Source organism: Leptodactylus fuscus, chromosome 5 (assembly GCF_031893055.1).
Source record: "Leptodactylus fuscus isolate aLepFus1 chromosome 5, aLepFus1.hap2, whole genome shotgun sequence".
Taxonomy (NCBI): domain Eukaryota; kingdom Metazoa; phylum Chordata; class Amphibia; order Anura; family Leptodactylidae; genus Leptodactylus; species Leptodactylus fuscus.
The window spans coordinates 188,146,020-188,171,755 of record NC_134269.1 but is presented as its reverse complement, the minus strand read 5'-3'; the positions used below and the strand labels follow the sequence as shown (position 1 = coordinate 188,171,755).

The 25,736-nt window shown below is 43.8% G+C and overlaps 1 protein-coding gene across 3 annotated transcripts in view; it reads left to right on the top strand.

The window, feature by feature from the left end:
- SGCD (sarcoglycan delta) overlaps positions 1–25,736 on the top strand; it is a 514,319-nt gene that overhangs the window by 30,239 nt on the left and 458,344 nt on the right. Inside the window, exon 1 of one of the 3 annotated variants that reach the window (XM_075274920.1) lies at positions 18,194–18,303. The exons of the other annotated variants lie outside the window; for them this stretch is intronic. The gene's annotated coding sequence lies outside the window, so the exon portion shown is untranslated. Of the gene's footprint in view, positions 1–18,193; positions 18,304–25,736 lie in introns of those variants that run through there. 3 annotated transcript variants of the gene reach the window in all.

Below are 25,736 nucleotides of genomic sequence, written 5' to 3'. Positions count from 1 at the left end.
ATAGATAGATAGATAGATAGATAGATAGATAGATAGGAGATGGATGGATAGGTAGATAGATAGATAGATAGATAGATAGGAGATAGATAGATAGATAGATAGATAGATAGATAGATAGGAGATAGATATAGATAGATAGATAGATAGATAGATAGATAGATAGGAGATAGATAGATAGTTAGGAGATGAATAGATAGATAGATAGATAGATAGATAGATAGATAGATAGATAGGAGATAGATAGATGATAGATAGTAGATAGATAGATAGATAGATAGATAGATAGGAGATGAATAGATAGATAGATAGATAGATAGATAGATAGATAGGAGATAGATAGATAGATGATAGATAGTAGATAGATAGATAGATAGATAGATAGATAGATAGATTGATAGATAGAGATAGGAGATAGATAGATAGATATGTGATAGATAGATAGATAGATAGATAGATGATAGATAATAGATAGATAGATAGATAGATAGATAGATGATAGATAGATAGATAGATAGGAGATGGATGGATGGATAGATAGATAGATAGATAGATAGATAGATAGGAGATAGATAGATGATAGATAGTAGATAGATAGATAGATAGATAGATAGATAGATAGATAGAGATAGGAGATAGATAGATAGATAGATATGTGATAGATAGATAGATAGATAGATAGATAGATAGATAGGAGATAGATAGATAGATAGATAGATAGATAGATAGATAGATTGGAGATAGATAGATAGATAGATAGATAGGAGATAGATAGATAGATAGATAGATAGGAGATAGATAGATAGATAGATAGATAGGAGATAGATAGATAGATAGATAGGAGATAGATAGATAGATAGATATATATGTGATAGATAGATAGATAGATAGATAGATAGATAGGAGATAGATAGATGATAGATAGTAGATAGATAGATAGATAGATAGATAGATAGATAGGAGATAGATAGATAGATAGATAGATAGATATAAGATAGAATACGGCCTCAAAATCCTGACCAAAGAACCCGGTGTGAACTTACCCTAATAGTTTACAATTTAATATACAATATGTTCTGCTCTTAAGAGCTTACAATCTAATATAATATATCCTCTGCTCCACAGTATAATACATATTGTGAACATACCCTAAGACTGCCCGTACATCTTAGGCTAGGTTCACATCTGGGCTGGAGTCTACATTGGAGAAACCGCCAAAAATCGGCAAATAGAAAAGTCCTTCACGGAGGACTTCTCTCTTCACTCGTTTCAGTATGAAATTCAACAGATGCCCAGATGACCCCCATTATAGTCTATGGGGTCCATGGGTGTCTGTGGTTAACTGCTGCTTTGTGAACCTAGCCTAGATGCAGATGTGAACCTAGCCTAGATAGCTATTGGCTGAACACTTATCTGACAGTTATACACCCTGAGTGCCCCCTATACCTGCTATATACATGCACACTTGGCCGAGCAAGCATGTTGTGAATAAGCCCCTTGCAAACCTTCAATGACTAATCTTCTGCTAGACCAGAGGATCAGACATGCTGTAATTCAGCATGTCTGATCATTCTGTCCACTGACACCTACTGTCGGGAGAAAGCTGGGTACCTTGTTGTACATAGGGGCGTAACGATCGTGGTCTGTGACCGTGTCCTGGAAGGTACAGGGCCCACAGCCAGCTGGAGATGGCCGGGGCCTGGTACCACTATGACAGCGGTTGGGGATGGCTTGGTTCCCTGACCGCTATACATATTGAAAATGAAAAGGGACCCTGGCATGTAGCCGGGCCCCTTTTCAATAGATACTAGCCAGGATGAGAAACATTTCTTAGAATGTCTTTTTAAAAAAACAAACAAAAAAACAAACAAACCCTAAAACATCCTGACAGTCAAGGGATTTTTGCTAAGCTTGTAAGGCCCCGTTCACACGGGTCAAGAGAGAGCGAATTATGGCGCTGAATCCACATCATAATCCGCCCCCCCACAATGGAGGTCTATGTAGACCGCCAGGCAACTTTATTCCGTCAGAGGAATATTGCCGCTCACGGCAAAAAGAAACGAGCTGTCCTTTCTTGATTAGGATTCTGCGGCTGATTCAGCCCCGGCATCCACCTCATGGCAGCACCCTCCGGAGTAGGCCCATTCATTTAAGCGTACTCTGGAGGGGGAAGCCGCGACAGTCGCAGCAGGCTCATTTTGGCCCCGCATCACTCTCGGGGCCAAAATCTACCAATCCGCTCCCCATGTGAACAGGGCCTTAGGGGATTAATGGTGCAGCTTCAGCTTCACCACAACCCCCTCCGACCCCCAGCTACACGATCTGTGAACATAGTGAACATTGAGTGAAGAGCTCCCTACCTGATCATACCGTCCTCTTCAAGCTCTTAAGCTCAAATGGCACAAGATGGCACAGACTACCAGCCTTACACATTCTATTCTAAGTGTGATGTCATGGAATGTCTATGATGTCATGTGCCCTGTGCTGTCATCGGAACTGCCACTGCTGTTTTATGCATCAAGTTCATAACATTAAGGAATTGATGAATTTTTGTGAATGTTATACATTTTTATATTCAATAAATCATATATATATATATATATATATATATATATATATATATATATATATACAGCAACCCAGACGATAAAAAGATCTTTGTCGCCCATAGCAACCAATCACAAAACAGCTTTCACTTTTGAGATGCAGGGTGTGAAATGAAAGCTGTGCGGGGACACATGTATAATTTACTTTATAACAGATGTTTGTCTATTTTGGAAAGGAGTGCAGGAGTTGCGGTTGATGTAATACTATTTACATCAGTTTACTTCCAGCACAGACACACGACCTGGCCGAGGAGCTGCTGAAATTTTGAAGAGGTGTATGTCTCCTCGTAAATCAGGCGGGTCTTCCACCGGCACTGGGGTTATCAAGACTGGCGTTCAATACACCAGTCTTCATTGATACAATATGTCCCATTTTCTTTTCGGCTAGGGCTACACTGTCTGAGATGAGTCCTGCAGCCAAAAATATTTGAGCAAATCATCTGAGACCTTCTGTCATATGACCATAAGGCTTTATTTACACATAGTGTTTTTCATCAGAGTTTGTAAATCAAATCCGGGAGTGGGTCGAAAACACAGAACTGGTACAGATCTTTTCATTATACCATTTTTCTGTCTAGTCTCCATTCTTGGTTTTGGATATGGACAGACACATGGTTTCAGGCAGCTGGTTGAGACAATGTTTCCTTAAATGGGTTGTGCCATCAAGGACACTTATCCACCATCCACAGGATAGGAGATAAGTGTCAGATTGCTTGGGCTCTAACCGCCAGGTCCACCAGCGTTCAGGAAATAAGGGACAAAAGACTTCCTAAAGCCTCCTTGTAAATGGAGCACAAGTGCACTTGCATGACCAGTGCTCCGCTCACTAGCATTGGGCTTCGGGCCCTGCTGGAGATTGACATTGATGCTCTATTCATATGGAGGTTTAAGGGGGACTTTCATTCGATCTCCTGATCACTGGAGGTCCCAAATACGGAATAATTCTAATTCTCCGTAACGGCACAACCCTGTTAAGGAGACCCCTTCTGACTCACAGCTATGACTTCTAACCCGGCCAACCTGTATCCTGCTTTACCCCAATGAGAGGCAATAACCTTAAAAGAGCTGTCTGCGGATGGATTACTCTTTCTTTTGGAGGAGATATTCTGGCTCGGCTTTGTTTCCACCTTGTGCTACTAGGTTAAAGGAAATTCAGGCATTAACCTATATGGAGTTACCTTCCAAAAGGTGGAGCTAAAGAAAGTTAACCTATTCCACCAAGGAGGACTGACGCTGGGTTCACACCTGCGTTCTTCTTTCCGTTCTGTGCTTTCCGTCTTCTGCATGCCAGAAGACGGAAAGCACAGACCAGGTCCGGCCGTGAGCGGCGGTGAGCGTTTTATGCTCTCCGCCGCGAAACCGGATTTTTTTATCCGGACACAGAGTACTGCATGTCCGACTCTGTGTCCGGATTATAAAACCCGGTTTCGCGGCGGAGAGCATAAAACGCTCACCGCCGCTCACGGCCGGACATCTCTCTCACCCATTCAAATGAATGGGTGAGAGAGACTCCTGCAGGTTTCCGTCTCTTGCCTCTGTTTTATGCAGGAAACGGAAACCTGCATAACGGAGTTCACAACGCTGATGTGAACGAGCCCTTATTTGTATATTTATTTCCTATATGTCCACTGTGTAATTCCTAGCTTTCCCTGCGGAGGTGCTGCAGGAAAACTAAACCACTGCAGCTAGGTTCTTCTGCCAGATAACAGCTGTTCACTTAGGGAATAAGCGAAAGCCACCCATACCCTTCAAGTAAAAAAAAAAGATTTTCCAAACCAGACAACCCTGATTTAGACAATTTTGGCATCTCCCTCCCCAACAACAAATTGCCCTAGTGATTAACAACTCGTAATTATTTTTTTAGCAGTTTTGATAAATTTTCCGACCGGCAGAAGCAATTTTCTTCACTTCAAAACAAACATACGATGATCATTATCGTTTAATCAACCTTGTAAATTGTACCAGGCCTACAATTTCCTACGCAATGGAAGCGCTCGATCCCGGCATAAAAAAATACTCTGCATAAACTGAACTAATGTTTTAGAACGAGAGCATATCGCATCATTAGTTGGCATAGGAAGACTCGTCTACGGCAGAGCATCACAATATCAAAAATGAGATTCAAAAACATCACATGGTTTGTGAAGAACCTCGCGATGTGACACAGATGTGTAAGCAAAAAGAATAATAACCTTGCGGTAACACAAACAGGGAAAATGGAGATGGCGGTAAAGAGGCCGCCACGAGAAGTACAGTAACGATGCCATTAGCTGAGGGGTCGAAAAATTGACAACAAGACATGAAAGGTAATAAAATAGAGAGACAGATTTCTCTGAGAGAACAATAGGACACAGTTGTTTAGAGGAGGATAGAAGAACTGTAGAAGGATTTATGCGGCGGGCAGCAGGTGTAGCATACATCTTCAAAGTAAAGTGTATTGTAATGTAGATTAGGGTGGAACTGGGAAACGAGAGACGGGTCATATAATTCATATGGGATACGCATAGACAATATGTAATGGATGTATTGAAAGGACCACAGACTCACATATTTATTATTGAATATAATAGATGCCATTGGAAAAATTAAAAATTTCAGTAAGGAATATGGATGAAGAACCTTACCAAAAGATATCAGTCCATTTTTTAAGGTTCTGCACAGTAGCTTTTGTCTGTGGCGGGGGTCTTTATCAATTGATAACCTATCCCATGGATCATCTGTGCAGTGCTGCATCCAATCCCCATAATATATAGTGTATGGAGCCAGAAGCAGATAGATCTGTACACTGTATAGTGGCCAGGTAGTGGATTGCATGATCTACGTGACGGCTGTATTCCCTACACTGACCATAGCTCGGCTGAATTTAACCTCATCATAATGTGATGCTGTGAGTTTCAGCCTGACCGTGGGTCCATTGTCTTTTACTTAAATGATACACTGAGTTCGGTTTACCGGAGCTTTAGGCCAAACCAGGAAAAAACAGATGTCACATGAACTGTTACCTGCATCACACAAGGCGTTGGATTTGGCCCTTAGGACAACAGCCTGGATTGTAATCTTTACTTTGTCCAGCTAGAGGAGACCCATTCCTCCGCTGTAAGAAAGGATCCAACATGGTGACAAGACCATAGTCTTTAAAGTGATACCATAGCCTGAGATGGCTAGGAGATTGTGACATTATGAGACATTAAACCACAGTGATAAATTTAAGGTAGACAGTGAGGAGCACACCTCTGTGAAGAAGCCACAGTGAGACCAGACCAGACTAGACCACGTAAAGTGCAAGTGAATGAACAGCAGTCACCACCAGGACATTGGTGACCAGCTAAGAGGTGACCCATACAAATGAGGATGCTACTAATAGCAATGTGATGTGGTTACCATTCAAGAGACTTGTTACTGCTTAAGAAAAATGTTTGCCTCTTCTGAGATTGTATATCCACATTCTAGTAGCCTTAACAGAGAATTCTGTTCTCTATTCAGCTTGATGCTATAGGTGAGTAAAGTTCACCACTACTTCCTTCTCCATCAATGTCCTTCCCACCATTCCTGAGTAGGGAACCATTCTAATAACTATGGCTCATAGAATCCTACTGCGACCACCCCGGGAGAACCGTGCAGAAAGCTGGACTGTCACGGTGACCTTATAGGCACCAGAACTCCCAGGAGAGGTGCACAGGGAAATAGGCAGAGTCAGTTAGTTGTGACGCCAGTTGGAGTATTGAGACACCCGCTGGTCCCTGGACTGGAGATGGTGATGTGGGTGCCAGTGCTCTACTCCAACAAAGAGCATTTGCCCAGGGCTTAGCTGTAAGGAAGGCAATGTCCAGGCCAGGATCAGTAGAAGTGCTCACTGCTTTATTGTAACAGGCATCTGCTGGTCACTTGTCCTGTAGCAGTGAGCTGTGGCACAGGGGCTTGTAGCTGGCTGACACCTTCCCCTGTATTAGCAGAGAGTCTAAGATGTCTGCAGATCCAGTTTCTGGTCTACTGCAGGGGCTCAGTTACCTTGTAGAGGTAGGTGCAGGCTGCCAGGGTTATAGCTCTGCTTAGCCTGATATAATCCTGTCCTCTTACTGATGGTGATGGGGGCGCTGTCACACAGCTTCTCTGCCCTGCTACTGCTGTGGCAATCCTCACAACACAGTATCTGAAACACAAGATGGCCACTGCCACCCTTCTCCTTGCTCCTTCTCCTTCCCTGGCTCTTACAGAATACTACTTCCTCTCTCTGCTGTGACTATTTCCTGTTCCAGCTACAGATCCACTCACCATAGTGTGTGTTGCTATGGAGACCACAGCTCACTAGGACAAGTGAAACCAGAGAACAATAGCTTAACAACATTACACAAATGAACACAGAATGAACATGGCAACACATACAATCTATCATAACATGTAAGGCACTTATATGGCCAAATAACCATTAGTAACTCCTGTGAGGGGGTTACATCCCTCCCTTCTTGAATGTAGCACGTCCTCGGGCTACCAATAACACAGAAAACAGTCAATGGCTTAAATATCCCATAGTACAAAGTAAATGGAATAAACGTTAAATGGGTTAGGAACAAATAATAAACATAGAGGTAGAACTTTGGGCAGTCCAAGCATGGTGTCGCCACTATGGCACCAGGTATATGGCTTATTTGTTGAAGTGAAGATAAACAACAGTCTCCAAGGCAGATGATCAGCTGAAATGCACAGTCCACTATGGCTGATCTTGACATGCTCCTTTAAGGGCTGTAGCGAACTGAGGGTTTACCCTTGTTTACCCTTTGGGATCTCCTTTGAGAAATTGTTTCAGACTCTGAGGCCTCCTCTCTCTCAACAGGGAGTACCTGAGTGTCTGGAGTCTCTGATACAAAGTCCTCTAAGGAAATGGAGTCACTTGTTTCCCTTGACACAGAAGGAGTCTCTCTTTGCAACGGTGTAACCGTAGGTCTCACAAAGAAGTATAAGTTAGGGGAAGCCAGAGCAAGTCCTAATTCTGTACCATGTTGGCCAGGAATGGGTATACAGGGTAATGTCCGTCTTGGTTGTGACAGAGCGTGTGGAGTAGCCGGTAACCGACGGGTCACTCTAGGACTTGTATAAGAGGAGGGACAGACTTTGAGATCATCTCTAGACACTAGCTGGGATGGACCTTCTCCATCCTCTGGAACAATTTTACACACTTTAGAGTTATCATGTGGTGCCTCTTGGACAACATAGGCTTTGTCTTCCCAACGATCCTCTAACTTATGATGCCTAACATGTCGCCTTTTTAGGACCTTATCTCCAGGTTGCAAGGGTTGAGCATTTGCTCCTTTGTCATACTGGAGAGCCTGTTTGTGTCTAGCCTGGTCCAGAGATTTACACACAAGTTCCTGAAGTTCTCTACTAACCCTTAGTCTTTCTGCTACCCAAGTGTCATTTGGTAAAGGTGGGGACCTAACCTCTGTAATCACTCCCATTTGGTGATCAGCGGGGAGCTGCCCTATCTGTCCTCTAAGGAGGTATGCAGGAGTGTACCCTGTGGAATCCTGTCTGGTGTTATTATAGATCTCAGTGATCTCTGGCAATAGCTCTGGCCACTCAGATCGTCTTTCACGGGCAACTGTTCTCAGCATGTTGATAATGATTTGATTGGCTTTTTCACAAAGCCCATTACCCTGGGGATGGTAGGCTGTAGTGCGGATCTTTTGACACCCATAGAGGTTGCAGAACTCTTGAAAAAGCTCTGACTCAAATGCAGGACCTTGATCAGTAAGGATCTTTTCAGGATAACCGTAGGGTCGCCCAAAATGTCTTTGGAATTCCCGAGCTGCTGTTTTACCAGTGAGATCTTTTACTGGGACTACAACCATGAATTTTGAAAAATGATCAATCATTGTTAGTGCATAAGTGTAACCTGACCGACTTGGAGTCAACTTGACGTGGTCAAGTGCTACCAACTCTAGTGGTCTGACTGTGACAATGCCCTGTAGAGGGGCCCGTTGGTTAGATCCTCTCCGCAAAGCACATTGTGCACAATCCCGGCACCACTGTTCAATTTGAGGGCGCATTCCCACCCAGTAGAAACGATCCTTAATGGTTCGTTCTGTCTTTTGGGCATTGAAATGTCCTGACTGATTATGATACGCATCCAAGATCAAAGGAGCGTCTTGTCTTGGTATCACAATCTGAAACACTCGCTCATGGGTACGAGGATTTACATAACGGCGGACCAGTTTTCCCTGCAGATAGGTTAAACGACCGCGCTCTCGCCAAAGATTTTGAAGTTCAGGGCTTGCATTGTTATCTGGACCTATTGAATTAGAATCTTTTAAAAGGTCTTTTAATCTTTGCAATGTTGGATCTTGTTTTTGGACTTGTTCCCAATCCATATGATGGAGGGACTCAACTCGCACGGTCTGAAGGGTACAATATTTAGTCCGGACATTTTGATTAACACGTTGAGTGACTTTGTCATAGAAGTCAGGGAGTTCAATTTCTTCCCATATGTCAGGGTCATCTAGGTCATTAATTGACTCTTGGGGTAACCGAGATAAAATGTCAGCATTAACATTCTCCCTCCCTGCACGGAATTTTAAGGTAAACTGATAATTGGCAAGACGTGAAGCCCAACGCTGCTCAATTGCTCCCAATTTGGCAGTGCTAAGATGGGTCAGAGGATTATTATCTGTATATGCAACAAAAGGAGTGGCGGTGAGATAATGATGGAATTTTTCAGTAATTGCCCAAACCAAAGCCAGAAACTCCAACTTAAAGGAGCTATAGTTAGAGGCATTACGTTCAGTCGCCCGAAGCGATCGACTGGCAAATGCAATGGGTCTAATCAAACCTTCTTGTTTCTGGGACAGGACAGCACCAAGTCCAGTTTTACTTGCGTCTGTTTGCAGAATGAACGGTTTACTGTAATCAGGGTAAGCAAGGACATTTGGACCGACTAAGGCCGCTTTTAACTCATCAAATGCTTTTTGCATTTCAGGGGTCCATTGGATAGTTGGACTCTTACCAGATCGGGTGGTAGACTGACCTACCAGTACAGCCTGTAAGGGTGCAGCAATCCGGGCAAAGTTTTTTACAAATCGGCGGTAATAACCGGCGAACCCAAGGAATCTACGGATGTCTTTTACCGTTTCAGGAGTTGGCCAGTCGCGTATCCGTTCAGTGTACTGAGGATCTGGTGACACCCCATCAGCGCTCACGATGTGTCCCAGGTATTGGATTTCAGATTTTAGGAGATGGCATTTGGAAGGCTTGAGTTTCAGACCATAGCAATCCAAAGACTCAAACACTCTCGCAAGGTGATCCAAATGCTCTGCATATGTCCTGGAGTAAACAATTATATCATCCAGATATAACAGGACAGACTCAAAGTTTAGATGACCTAAACAGAATTCCATGAGCCGTTGGAATGTGGCAGGCGCATTGCACAACCCAAATGGCATCCGGTCAAATTCAAACAGACCCATTGGTGTTGTGAAGGCAGTTTTTTCAGCATCAGCTGGGGACATAGGGACCTGCCAGTATCCACTGGTAAGGTCCAGGACAGAGAAGTAGGCTGCAGACTGAAGAGCTGCAAGGGACTCCTTCTATCCGGGGCAGCGGATACGCATCCTTGTGGGTGATATCATTCAATTTGCGGTAATCCACGCAAAGGCGAATAGTACCGTCCTTCTTTTTGACAAGTACTAAGGGAGCAGCCCAAGGGCTTCGGCTGTTCCTTATGACACCAGAATCCTTCATGTTTTGGAGTAAGCCTTTTACTTGTTGGTATTGTGCTGGGGGAATGGGCCTATGTCTTTCCTTGATGGGAGGATGATCACCAGTTTGAATTGTGTGTTCTACTGCAGTGACATGGCCAAAGTCCATAGGGGACTTGCTGAAAATGTGTTCGAATTCGTGAACTACCCGCAATACCCCTTCCAGCTGAGATGAAGGCGTCTCAGGGGTTCCAAGGTGAATCTCTTGCCACCATTCTTTTTGCTCCCCAGTGGGGTTACATGTGGGTTGTGAATTGGTGGTCTGAGCTACACAATGGACTCTCTGGAGGCAATCGGCATCCTGAACTCTGGATAATTTGGCAACCACTGTATACCGAGGTAGTGTAACTTCAGAATCCCCAAAATTCAACAATTGTATAGGGACTCGTCCATGGGTCACCTTAGCCAAACTACGGGCAGCAATAACTGTACGATCCGTAGGCATTGACTCGATGAGCACGGAGTAATCCCTGCCTTTGACACCAAACCTGGCCCGGCACCAGACCATCATCACATGACTAGGTGGTAAGATGATGGGTCTAGCGTCAGTCACCCTAGCTTTTCCGATCTCACCTTGGGAAAGTTGTACCTGTTGTTGTTGTACCAAAACCTTAATGGCCTTATGGTAGATGTGTCTCTCTTTTGGAGCGGCTATTTGAAGAGTGTCAGACAAGGCAGCAATGGCTTCATCAAAACAATTAACTAAGACATTGGTCCCAATGATGATGGAGGGAGTGTCTCTGTCTTTGGCAACGTCCACAATGACAATCCCTTGATCCTTCAGTTCGGTTTTGCCAATCTTAAGGGTGGCTAGGAAGTATCCTACCTGTTTAAGTTCTTGTCCATTGCTGGCAATTAGAGTCACATGCTCATGAGGATTGCATGGTTGTAGCTGATCTCGAGACCAATATTTTTCAAACTGGGCAAGGGGCATGGTAGTCATCTGTGATCCTGTATCCAAGAGAGCAGTCAGTGGTATGTTGTTCATATTGATGGAAAGGATAGGGCGGTCTCCAATGAAATGTCGACCCCAATCAGGTGATAGTGGACCATGGTGGTGGTTGTCTCCTGGGGGTAGGTCCTCTGCCCCAGGACGGCCTAGTTTAAAGACTGGCATTCTCGTTCAACATGTCCTGGTAAATGACAACTTCGACAGATGGGCCTTCCGGATGAATCAAACTGGTCCGTGACCCTGCGACCGGGTCGGAATAACGGTCTGCGTGAATACTGACGTGGCGAAGGTCGCTGCCAGTGCCGGGATGAGGGAGACCTCGGTGGTGTCAGCTGAAGGTCATCCACTTTTTTGCAAAGCTTAATTAGATTCTTTGAAAGTTCAGCGATTTGTCCTTGGAGTTCAATGTTGGAGTCAGAAGGTTGGATCTGTGCGCACTGAGCAATGGATTGTTGGATTACACAGGGCGGAGGTGCTGTAGAAGCTGAGGGCACATTATGCTGCTCCTCTGGCATTGTGTCCACTTTAAGGATTTGGATGGCTGTCTCTTTAAATAGGTTGAAGGGTCGGTCAGGGTCTTGAGAGTTAAGCATACGTAGTTGCATTTTAACTGCATCAGGTGTAGCACCCTCGATGAATTGCTCCTTCAGCGTGCAATCATAATTGTGACGCTCGTGAGGATCTAGTTGAGCAACCTGGCGGAGAGCTTCATCCAAGCTCAGAGCATAGTCTCTAAGACTTTCACCTGTGTTCTGCTTGCGGCTAAAGAACCGAGCTTTTAGTTCTGACAGAGTCTTAGTTTCAAATATGGCGCGCAGTTTATCAAATATTTGCTTAACAGTTTGTTTCTCCTTAACATCCCAGGACTTAACTTCACGGAGGGCTGCTCCTCCCATCTGACCCATTAACATAGCAACCTTCTGCTCAGCAGTGAGGGGATAAACTTTGAAAGTTGCTTGCATCTTTCCTTTAAAGTCCTTTAGGGTATTTGGCTCGCCTACATAGAGTGGCAGCCATGGCACGCCTGGGTAATAAGGCATTGTGATTGGCATTACTGCAGCTGTGGGGGCTGAAACACTACACCCCTCTTCCTCATCCTCACTACTGGACCCTTGGTGTTTAAAACTGACAAAATCCCTTTTTTCTTTGTTCCTAAACATACTGGCAGTACGTGGCTCACCTGCTGTTGCCTGTGCTGTAGATTCAGGTATAGCGTGCGATGCAGGGCCAAGATGGCGATACTGCACAGTGTCGCAGTCATAGATCCTTTTTCCTGCCAGCAGCTCAAGTGCCTCCCTTCTTTTTACAATGGCACAGAAATCCTGTTCGTGACGCCAACTGCGACCACCCCGGGAGAACCGTGCAGAAAGCTGGACTGTCACGGTGACCTTATAGGCACCAGAACTCCCAGGAGAGGTGCACAGGGAAATAGGCAGAGTCAGTTAGTTGTGACGCCAGTTGGAGTATTGAGACACCCGCTGGTCCCTGGGCTGGAGATGGTGATGTGGGTGCCAGTGCTCTACTCCAACAAAGAGCATTTGCCCAGGGCTTAGCTGTAAGGAAGGCAATGTCCAGGCCAGGATCAGTAGAAGTGCTCACTGCTTTATTGTAACAGGCATCTGCTGGTCACTTGTCCTGTAGCAGTGAGCTGTGGCACAGGGGCTTGTAGCTGGCTGACACCTTCCCCTGTATTAGCAGAGAGTCTAAGATGTCTGCAGATCCAGCTTCTGGTCTACTGCAGGGGCTCAGTTACCTTGTAGAGGTAGGTGCAGGCTGCCAGGGTTATAGCTCTGCTTAGCCTGATATAATCCTGTCCTCTTACTGATGGTGATGGGGGCGCTGTCACACAGCTTCTCTGCCCTGCTACTGCTGTGGCAATCCTCACAACACAGTATCTGAAACACAAGATGGCCACTGCCACCCTTCTCCTTGCTCCTTCTCCTTCCCTGGCTCTTACAGAATACTACTTCCTCTCTCTGCTATGACTATTTCCTGTTCCAGCTACAGATCCACCCACTATAGTGTGTGGTGCTATGGAGACCACAGCTCACTAGGACAAGTGAAACCAGAGAACAATAGCTTAACAACATTACACAAATGAACACAGAATAAACATGACAACACATACAATCTATCATAACATGTAAGGCACTTATATGGCCAAATAACCATTAGTAACTCCTGTGAGGGGGTTACACTACATCTAAAGTGACATTCCAACTCCATTCAGGTAGAAAATTGTGTTGTCAATTGGGAAGTGTAAAAAAATACCAGAATTTAGTGGATGAAAAAACAAACATGTCAGATATAGACAAAGTGATGAAGAGAATTGAGAGGACAAGACGTTAGTAATTGTCTGGACAAATAAGATAGTAGGAAAAAGTGATTCAGAAGGAATCACAGATATTAGAAGTAGATGAGGAGAACCAAGAAGTAAAGGATGTATCAGGAGCTAAATGAGTGAATTAAGAAGAATAGTAGACCGTAAATGCCGAAGAAGAAAACCAAGAAGGCCAGGAGATGTTAGAAGGTGCATCAGGAAAAACAGTAAACAAACGAAGATGATGAAGAGAACTTAGGAGATATTAAGAAGGTGAATGAATTAGACGAGGCAGTAGACAATTGAAGATGATGACAAGAATTTAGTAGAATGGGAGATGTTAGGAGATGAAGGAACGAGTCTTGAGAGTAGTAGACATTAGATTTGATGATGAGAACAAAGAAGAAAGATGAGCTTAGAAGATGAAAGAATGAGCCAGGAGATATAATAGACAATAGATGATAAAGGGAACCAAGCAGATGTTAGGAAATACCTGTAGGAAGTTTTACCCAGTGGGGAAGAGAAGAGTCAGGAAGAACATGCAAAATGTTGGAGTGAATCTGGAATGAAGAAGAACAGAAGATAACTGGAGCTGGAGGAGTCAGTGAGAAATAAAAGATTAGTAAGGAATACAATAGATACTAGTAAATGGAAGAGGAAATCTGAAGGAACAGATCTTATTAAAAGCTTGGACAGACAGTGTGGAAAAAACATGAGTTGTTACATCAAAAAGAAGTGAATCCAGTAATAAAAGGATTTATTGAAACAGGATGAACAGAGGATATTAAAAGATGGCTGAGATATACTAGTAGATCAATGAACATTGAGAATATAAGATGTTCAGAATCAGGAGGTTAGATCTAGAGGTATCTCCTGCCATGTCACACCTGTCTTACATGATGTCACTTTTAAGCAGTTTCAGTAGCAAGATTGTACCGCCAATAGTAGTCGAGGTAAATATTGTACGACATCTAATCTCTGTTTTGTCTTCTCTCGTGGAAGCGCCACAAAAAAGGAAAGATTTCTTGAACTCCTATAAGAGTATGTTATATCGTCATGTGGGGCGACTTCTAGCATGGACAGGCAGAGGAGGCTGAAGCTGAGAAGTTTGGTTTTTGAGCAGAATTAAGTAGCCAAGGTAACCATCAGAGGTCTATTGAACTGGTTCAGGGTACTGGGTCTGCTAAGGTCTGGGCACTGGGGACTGTTGAGGTCTCAGTGCTGCGCTCAGCTTAAGGTCTATGGGCAAGGAAATCTGTGTACTGGAATCTATAAAAGTCAAATTGTTGGAGTCTACTGAGACGTGGGTGTTGGAGTCTAGTCAGGTTTGGTTGCAGGATTCTACTGAGATCGGGGTACTGAAGTCTACTTAGGTCAGGGTGATAGAGTCTATTAGGATATGGGTGCTGGAGTCTCCTGACGTCTGGATGATAGAATACACAAATACCTGGGTGCTGTAGTCTACTGAGATATGGGTGCTGGAGTCTAATGTGACCTGGGTGCAGAACTCTACTGAGATATGGGTGCTGAAGTCTAATGTGTTCTGGGTGCAGAACTCTACTGCGGTCAGGGTGCTGAAGTGTAATGTGTTCTGGGTGCAGAACTCTACTGCGGTCAGGGTGCTGTAGCCTAATGTGTTCTGGGTGCAGAACACTACTGCGGTCAGGGTGCTGTAGTCTAATGTGTTCTGGGTGCAGAACACTACTGCGGTCAGGGTGCTGTAGTCTAATGTGTTCTGGGTGCAGAACTCTACTGCGGTCAGGCTGCTGTAGTCTAATGTGACCTGGGTACAGTACTTTACTGCGATCTGGGTGTTGGAGTCTAATGTGACCTGGGTGCAGAACTCTACTGCGGTCAAGGTGCTGAAGTCTAATGTGACCTGGGTGCAGAACTCTACTACGGTCAGGGTGTTGGAGACTAATGTGACCTGGGTGCACTACTTTACTGTGGTCAAAGTGCTGTAGTCTAATGTGACTTGGGTGCACTACTCTACTGCGGCCAAGGTGCTGAAGTCTAATGTGACCTGGGTGCAGAACTCTACTACGGTCAGGGTGTTGGAGACTAATGTGACCTGGGTGCAGTACTTTACTGTGGTCAAAGTGCTGTAGTCTAATGTGACCTGGGTGCAGAACTCTACTGCGGTCAAGGTGCTGTAGTCTAATGTGACCTGGGTGCACTACTTTACTGTGGTCAAAGTGCTGTAGTCTAATGTGACCTGGGTGCAGAACTCTACTGCGGTCAAGGTGCTGTAGTCTAATGTGACCTGGGTGCAGAACTCTACTACGGTCAGGGTACTGTAGTATAATGTGTTCTGGGTGCAGAACACTACTGCAGTCAGGGTGCTGTAGTCTAGTGTGACCTGGGTGCACTACTTTACTGCGGTCAGGGTGCTGAAGTCTAATGTGACCTGGGTGCAGAACTCTACTGCGGTCAGGGTGCTGAAGTCTAATGTGACCTGGGTACAGTACTTTACTGCGATCTGGGTGTTGGAGTCTAATGTGACCTGGGTGCAGAACTCTACTACGGTCAGGGTGTTGGAGTCTAATGTGACCTGGGTGCACTACTTTACTGTGGTCAAAGTGCTGTAGTCTAATGTGACCTGGGTGCACTACTCTACTGCGGTCAGGGTGCTGAAGTCTAATGTGACTTGGGTGCAGAACACTACTGCGGTCAAGGTGCTGTAGTCTAATGTGACCTGGGTGCAGAACTCTACTACGGTCAGGGTACTGTAGTATAATGTGTTCTGGGTGCAGAACACTACTGCAGTCAGGGTGCTGTAGTCTAGTGTGACCTGGGTGCACTACTTTACTGCGGTCAGGGTGCTGAAGTCTAATGTGACTTGGGTGCACTACTCTACTGCGGTCAGGGTGCTGAAGTCTAATGTGACTTGGGTGCAGAACTCTACTGCGGTCAGGGTGCTGTAGTCTAATGTACCTGGATGCAGAACTCTACTGCGGTCAGGGTGTTGGAGTCTAATGTGACCTGGGTGCAGAACTCTACTACGGTCAGGGTACTGTAGTATAATGTGTTCTGGGTGCAGAACACTACTGCAGTCAGGGTGCTGTAGTCTAGTGTGACCTGGGTGCACTACTTTACTGCGGTCAGGGTACTGTAGTCTAATGTGACCTGGGTGCAGAACACTACTGCGGTCAAGGTGCTGTAGTCTAATGAGACCTGGGTGCAGAACTCTACTACGGTCAGGGTACTGTAGTATAATGTGTTCTGGGTGCAGAACACTACTGCAGTCAGGGTGCTGTAGTCTAGTGTGACCTGGGTGCACTACTTTACTGCGGTCAGGGTACTGTAGTCTAATGTGACCTGGGTGCAGAACACTACTGCGGTCAAGGTGCTGTAGTCTAATGAGACCTGGGTGCAGAACTCTACTACGGTCAGGGTACTGTAGTATAATGTGTTCTGGGTGCAGAACACTACTGCAGTCAGGGTGCTGAAGTCTAATGTGACTTGGGTGCACTACTCTACTGCGGTCAGGGTGCTGAAGTCTAATGTGACTTGGGTGCAGAACTCTACTGCGGTCAGGGTGCTGTAGTCTAATGTACCTGGATGCAGAACTCTACTGCGGTCAGGGTGTTGACCTGGGTGCAGAACTCTACTGCGGTCAGGGTGTTGGAGTCTAATGTGACCTGGGTGCACTACTTTACTGCGGTCAGGGTGCTGAAGTCTAATGTGACTTGGGTGCACTACTCTACTGCGGTCAGGGTGCTGAAGTCTAATGTGACTTGGGTGCAGAACTCTACTGCGGTCAGGGTGCTGTAGTCTAATGTACCTGGATGCAGAACTCTACTGCGGTCAGGGTGTTGACCTGGGTGCAGAACTCTACTGCGGTCAGGGTGCTGTAGTCTAATGTGACCTGGGTGCACTACTTTACTGCGGTCAAGGTGCTGTAGTCTAATGTGACCTGGGTGCACTACTCTACTGCGGTCAAGGTGCTGTAGTCTAATGTGACCTGGGTGCAGAACTCTACTGCGGTCAGGGTGCTGTAGTCTAATGTGACCTGGGTGCAGTACTTTCCCCCTCCCACTGTGCCAGTCGGTCACTGTTAGTATTATATCTGTTTGTATACTTTGTGTATTGTATGTAAACCCTCAAATGTAAAGCGTCATGAAATTAATGGTATTATATAAATAAACAATAATAAATAAATAAATAAATAAACAATATCATTTAACCCTTCATTAACATAATTTAAGGATGATTTAGGGAATTTTTGAGTATGAAGGGGTATACCATATATCTCACAGTTTAGGGTGCCAGTTCTCCAGTATAAGGTGTCACCCTACAGAAGGAGAACTTTAGACGTCATCCAAAAATATCATAGGAGATAATAGTATAGGAAAGGAAGACTGAAAATAAGAAATCCATTAGGAGGACTGAGAAGGAGTAAAACACCTAGAAGATGAGGATGGAGAAGCTAGAGAGGACTGTGTGAGGGAATACAGTGTGTACATGGAGGATACAGGGCAGCCGATTGGAGAGCTGGGTGAAGGGAGGGTGAGTGATGAAGGAGGGAGGAGGAGGAGGAGGAGGAGGAGGAGGACAGGAGAGGGAGTGCTGACTGATCAGAGGCCGTCCTGCTCCCGGGCTACTCATGGACTTTCCCGGAGCCTCCGGCCGCTGCTTCTGGATAGCTGGACCATAGACAGGAGAGCGGGCATCTGGTGAGTACTAGCACCGGGGCTCTGGCCTCCCGCCGGGGGCATCACTGAGGAGACTGAGGCACCCACATCTGGGCATGACAGCTGCAACTGGCACTAGTGGGTGCATGTCATTTATCTGCGGGCACCGGTGGCATGGTGTGGGCATCGCCTGGTGTCATTAGTAATCCATGCCTGTCCTTACTGATTCAACTCAGGCATATGCAACTGGCACCTGGCACCAGAAACTGGGGCATGGGCAAGCTGAAGTTGGTGATTTATCTGTAAATGCAAGTGGGGTGCCAGCTGTATACAGTAGGAAGTGGGGTGCCAGCTGTATACATTAGGAAGTGGGGTGCCAGCTGTATATAGTAGGAAGTGGGGTGCCAGCTGTATATAGTAGGAAGTGGGGTGTCAGTTATATATATTAGTAAGTGGGGTGCCAGCTGTATATAGTAGGAAGTGGGGTGCCAGCTGTATATAGTAGGAAGTGGGGTGTCAGTTATATATATTAGTAAGTGGGGTGTCAGTTATATATATTAGTAAGTGGGGTGCCAGCTGTATATAGTAGGAAGTGGGGTGTCAGTTATATATATTAGTAAGTGGGGTGTCAGTTATATATATTAGTAAGTGGGGTGCCAGCTGTATATAGTAGGAAGTGGGGTTATAGCTTTATACAGTAGGAAGTGGGGTGCCAGCTGTATATAGTAGGAAGTGGGGTGCCAGCTGTATACAGTAGGAAGTGGGGTGCCAACTGTATACAGTAGGAAGTGGGGTGTCAGTTGTATATATTACTAAGTGGGGTGCCAGCTGTATACAGTAAGAAGTGGGGTGCCAACTGTATATAGTAAGAATTGGGGTGCCAGCTATATATAGGTGGAAAGGGGGTGTCAGCTTTATATGGTATGAAGTAGGGTGCCAGCTTTATACAGTAAGAAGTGGGACGCCAACTGTATATAGTAAGAAGTGGGGTGCCAGCAGTATATAGGTGGAAATGGGGTGTCAGCGTTATATAGTAGGAAATGAGGTGTCAGCTTTATACAGTAAGAACTGGGGTGCCAGCTTTATACAGTAGAAACTGGGGTGCCAGCTTTATACAGTAGAAACTGGGGTGTCAGCTTTATATAGCAGAAGTGGGGTGCCAGGACTGCTGCATAAAAAGTGGGGGGCCAACTTTATACAGCAGGAAGTGGGTGCCAGCTTTATACAGTAGGAAGTGCTTTTGCCAGGAATGCTCAGTAAGAAGTGGGGTGCCAGCTTTATACAGTAGGAAGTGGGGTGGCAGGACTGTTCAATAAGAAGTGGGGTGCCAGCACTATTCAATAAGACTTGGGGTTCTAGCTTTATACATAAAGAAGTAAGGTGCCAGCACTGCTCAGTTAGAATTGGGTGCCAGCTTTATATGTAAGAAGTGAGGTGCTAACGCTGATCAATAATAATAGAGGTGCCAGCATTGTATAGTAGAGAGTGAGGTGCCAGGACTGCTCAATAATATGTGGGGTGCCAGCTTTATATGGTAAAAATTGAGGTGGCAACACTGCGCAATAATAGGTAGCCTGCCAGCGCTATACAATGGGAAATGATGTACCAACCTTCCTCAATAATAAGTTGGGTGCCAGTATTTTACAATAGAGGTAGGTGCCAGCACTACTTAGTAATAAGTGGGGTGCCAGTATTATATGTAAGAAGTAAGGTGCCATCACTGCTCAATAAGAAGTGGAGTGCCAGCGTTACACAACAGAAAGTCCAGCATCATGCAACAGAAAGTCAGATGCCAACATTGCGTAATAATCTGTGGGGTGCCAGTATTATAAATTGGGGTGCCAACAGTGCACAATAACATGTTGGGCAGCAGCATTGTGCAGTAATATGTTGGGTGCCAGTATTACAAAGTGGGGTCCCAGCACTGCTTAGTGATAAATGGGGTGTCAGCATTATAAAGTGTGGTGACAATATTGCCCAATATTATGGGAGGTATCCGTATTTAAAAGTGAATGACCATAATTGCCCATGGGTGCTAGCATGATAAAGTGTGGTGTCATCACTATTCCATGATTTGTGGGGTGCCAGCACTATAAAGGAGGTCGCCATCACGTCTCTAAATGTACATAGAGTGCCAATGATGTTCAATAGAAAAGGGGGTGACATTAATACAATGAATACAAGTGGGGGACCAGTATTGTCCAGTAATAACCACTGTAAATGCATGAAACTTAGCTGAGCTTGTCTGTATGAGTGCAGAGCTGGCACAACATTGATGTGATCTTATACTGTATATAGATGCAGCAGAGCTGGATTTGTCATTGTCTTGCCTGAGGTTTGCCACTGATAGCCTGTGGGCATAATGCCAAGTGAGAACTCCTCTGTGCCCGCTCCCTGAGCTCTGCTATAATAGGCGACTTGTCTCTGGTGTCTGGTAATATTAGCAGTACCTGGTGGATTTTGGTTGGGAACGTGCTGTGTGCAGTATGGAGGTACTCGGTGTATCATGCCCAGCCATGTGATAACTATGTATGTGCCCCCAGTCATGCTGTCTATAGCTCGTCCTCTATGACTGTCCTTTCTATAGTATTGTTCTATGGGGGATATTTATGATCTGGAAGAATTTACATTTTTCCGCTGCTGTAATTTACGACATTATCTCATTTTCTACATTAGAGGATTGAAGTCTTCATCATTGGCCTGACAGAAGGATCTCATAGAATATTCTATAGAATAGTAATGTCACTGCATACCGCATGTGGAATATTATATCCGGGAGGGAGAATGTTATTATATAACCACTTCATGGATAATGTGATGATGAGGCGTCTACTACAAGGCGTCTCGAGTCATGGGTGCTGCTGAATGGGTAGGCGGGTTATGGTCATTACCATTATCTGATTGGTTCACAATATTACCCAATAAAGCTTTACTCTACATTGTAACAAACCCCCACCGGTGTCCCTGCTACACATTGTATGGGGGTGAAAATTAACTCTTAATGAGCTCATTAGATATTGCTATTAAAAGTTTGGTTTTGTAAGATGTAGATATGTTCTGTATTATTCCATGTGACTTGTATCCAAAAAACAAGAGATAGATATGAGATAGATAGATAGATAGATAGATAGACGGATAGATAGATAGATATGGATAGATAGATAGATAGATAGATAGAAGAGATAGATAGATAAATAGATATGAAATAAGAAACAGATAGATGAGTGAGATATAGATATGAGATAGATAAATAGAACCTAGACAGATATACTAATAGATAGATAGAGACTCCACTGAGAGTCGAAACGTGGCATGGACTCAATAAAGACAGATTTCTTCATCACTATTTCTGGAATGCTGCCATTTTTCATTTTTTCGAAGGGTGGACCTTTGGTTCTGGATCCAAAAGGATTTGCATCCATTATAATCTAATTCACACCCTGCTGCTCTCAGCCATGGATACAGATAGAGAGAAACAAGTAGATTAATGGATAGTTAATGGATATTTTGGTGTTGATGGATTGATTGATAATGGATTGATAGATGAAAGGAGATGGTAGAAGCAAGTATGCTCGTAAATGGATAGATACAAAGATTAAATGATTCTATCTATCTATCTATCTATCATCTATCTATCATCTATCATCTCTCTCTATTTCATATCTATCTTTTTATATATCTATCAATCTCATATCTATCTATCTTGTATCTATCTTGTATCTATCTCATGTCCATCTCATACCTAACTCATATCAATATGTATTTATTAATGGATAGATAATGGATATTTTGGTGTTGATGGATTGATTGTCAATGGATTGATAGATGCAAGGATAACATGCGAGATAGTAGAGATAAGTATGTTCGTAAATGGAGGGATACAAAGATTAAATGATTAACAGACATGTTTAGATAGATAGATAGATAGATAGATAGATAGATATGAGATAGATAGATAGATATGAGATAGATAGATAGATAGATAGATAGATAGATAGGAAATAGATAGATAGATAGATATGAGATAGATAGATAGATAGATAGATAGATAGATATGAGATAGATAGATAGATATGAGATAGATAGATAGATAGATAGATAGGAAATAGATAGATAGATAGATATGAGATAGATAGATAGATAGATAGATAGATAGATAGATAGATAGATAGATAGAGGAGATAGAGGAGATAGATAAGAAAGATATCTATACAGAGATAGTTAGAGATGGGAAACTAAAAATGAGATAGATAAATAGTTGTACATGAGATGATAGGTATGACAGAGATAGAGCTATAGATTGATAGATATGACAGAGATAGATACATAGACATATAGATCGATAGATATATATAGCTAAATGTGAGATATGTATATGATTGATAAATATTTCTCCGTTCCATATTATCTTTGCATAAACTATACATTGTATATGATGATATAGTACTCATAGTACTCGTGTTCTCACTCCAGCGTAAGACCCTACACTTATTGTGGTATATAGTGCGTTGAGTGTGCGGTGTTTCGCCTGTTTGTCTGTCACATCCGTAGAACCGTCGCTTACGTGAGAGATTTCCATCTGTATCTAGAAGCTCAGTGATTTGCAGAGAATATATAATTGGATGTTCAGGGAGAAGATATTATATAACCGCCAGTAACTGGAACCTTCCGCTTATAGATGAGGACGGTGCAGAGTCAGAGCTTGGGGGCATCGTCCTTTGGAGATAATTTATTTGTTGGCTTTTTTACATGGGACTGCCGGGATCCACCTGTGAATGACGGTAAATACAAACTCGCCCCCTTGATGTAAGGAACTATAGTCATACAAACCTGCTACAATGTCATTTCTGTTTTCTAGAAGCAAATTATTCTCCACATTCCGCACTTGAACATCCACTTTGCTAAATGGAAAATATTCAGGATAATCTTTTTTTCAATTTCTCAGTATATATTGGAATAAGCTTTCATGTGAACTCAAGAAACTTCCGTCCTCCTTACAATTCACTTGTGTGGGTAGTACAGGATTAGAAAAATATGGCTGCTGTCTTTCAAAAGCAGTGTCTATACATTGTGAGTGGTATTGCAGCTCAGCCCCATTCACTTCAATGGAATTGAGTTGCAATACCAGACACAACCTGTAAACAAAGATGGCACTATTCTTCAAAAATGCATGTTCTTAGGCAACCCCTTAAGGTCAGAAGTTCCTTCCTTGGATGAAGAGTGATCTAGCTCTCTGAATATGAAAGGTCAACTATTATAATCATGGTAGCTGTTGTCCCTATATTAACTTATCACCTAAATGTCTCACCGCTAGGTGTGCCACCAATCCTGAGAATGGGGCTTCTGTGTCCTTCACTTGAAAGGCCACGCCTGTGCGCTATGGGTGGTGGGACCCCTAGACACTTAGCACTTATAATGTGTAAAGGTTATATTGCTGTGGATGGACAATTTTCCATTTCTATTCCATCCTTAGGATAGTTCATCAATATGTGATTTGTGGGGTCCGACATCCAGAACGCTCTGATCATCTGTTTAATAAAGAGGACCTTTCGCCACCTCCACCAATCCCGGTTCTTAGCATCTGTTAATAGTCACTGCTCCACTGATTCCAGCACAGTTGGATTGTTTTTTTTTCTCTGCCCCCCGCCATTCCTGAGCAATAAATGTTAGTTTTGGTGTCTGATATGCTATTTATGCTATGTCCCCATGTGCCGCCCATCCACAGGCCATGCTTCCGCGGCTCCTTTCATTAAATGAATAGGAGCAACGGAAGCACAGGCCACAAAATAGGACAGGAATAGGACTTGTCCTATCTGACGCGGCCCGGACTGTTGGCCCGCACATGGGACCGTGAAGATTACCGTCCTATGTACGGGCTCATAGAAAAGAATGGGTCAGTGTGCTATCCGTGAAATTCATGGATAGTACACTGACCCACAGCATGGTCGCCTGCAACTGGTCTAAAGAAGACTTCTCACACCATTCCGGCACAGTTGGAATTATCTCTCTAACCTCCACGTTCCTGAGTAATCATGACTATTAGTTTCAGCACATGCGTTCCATTGTCAGGTGGGCGGTCCCTGTCTTTCTACTTCAGCCTAGTACCGCCCACCTGGTGATAGATAGCATAACTTTGTTGAAACTCGCAGAAAGGATTACGGTACTCGAGAATGGTGATAGCTACAGAAAAAATTCCAACTGTGCTGGAATCAGTGGAGCAGGACCTATTCAAGTATTTCATGAGTTGTAGTTGGTAAAGGTGATGAAAGGTCTTCTTTAAAGAGAGCTTCGGCCTTTTTCCGGTGTTCATGATGTCACATTCACCAGTCACATGGTACAGCAGCTCAGTCCCATTCATATGAATGGGGCTGATCTGTAAATCCAAGTACAGCCCCTACACAATGTATAGCACTGTGCTTGGCATTCACCTGAATGCTGTGGGCTCTTCAACCAGCTGGTTGATGAGGGTCCCAAGTGTTGAACCCCCACCAATCACAAATTGATGACTTATTATTATTATTATTTATTTATATAGCACCATTAATTCCCTGGTGCTTTATATTTGGGGGTTACATACGGTACACAAAATATACAAACAGATACAATACTAACAATGACCGCCTGGCACAGTGGGACAGAGGGCCCTGCCCGTGAGGGCTTACAATCTATGGGGGAGAGGGTTAGAGACAGAAGGTGAGATGGGGAGACTGATGATCTGTCCTAAGGATGGGTCATCACTGTATAAGTCCTGGAAAACCCCTTTAAGGGGTTGATTATAACATTAAATATTAAAAGTGCCCTAAATGACCACGTAGCTGTGTCCCCCCTTGGGTAAAGGGACCCTTTTCTATATTTATATAGATATATTGTGACATAGGTAGCTATGACTGCTACTTTTTCTATAAGGAATTGTATTTCTGTCATATAAGATATTGGATTCTACAATCCGTATTTGTCTTGTCATGATATGTGTGATATATGGTTCCATAATAGGATAGCACGATAATCTGGCAAATTTTCAACATTCTATTCCATATATTCTGATATAAGGCAGTACCAGTTGTGTCCAGCAGGTGGTGCTGTATTGTAGAACGTTTCCATACAGCGCGCGTCAATAACATACAGGTAAATTACAATGCACAAATCCCTTATTGCCATATTTTCTGCCCATATGTTTAGGATTTTCAGTAGCAAGATGGCGGCTTTAATCACAGAATTGTCAAGGATGACAGGATAACATTTATACCTTTGCTAAATGATTTGCATTACTTTACTTGTATATATTTCTATGCATAATTCTTCTCTGCAATGTATACGGAGCCTTTCTATGCATTGAAGCTGCACAAAGATGGTGGAGACGGATGATCGAGTGATCGATTTCTTCTCCATGATCTCTACTTCTACTCTAAATGGGAACAGTTTTCATGAGGCTTAAAGGAGTAGTCTAGGCAGAAGTGATATACTATGTAATGTCCATTG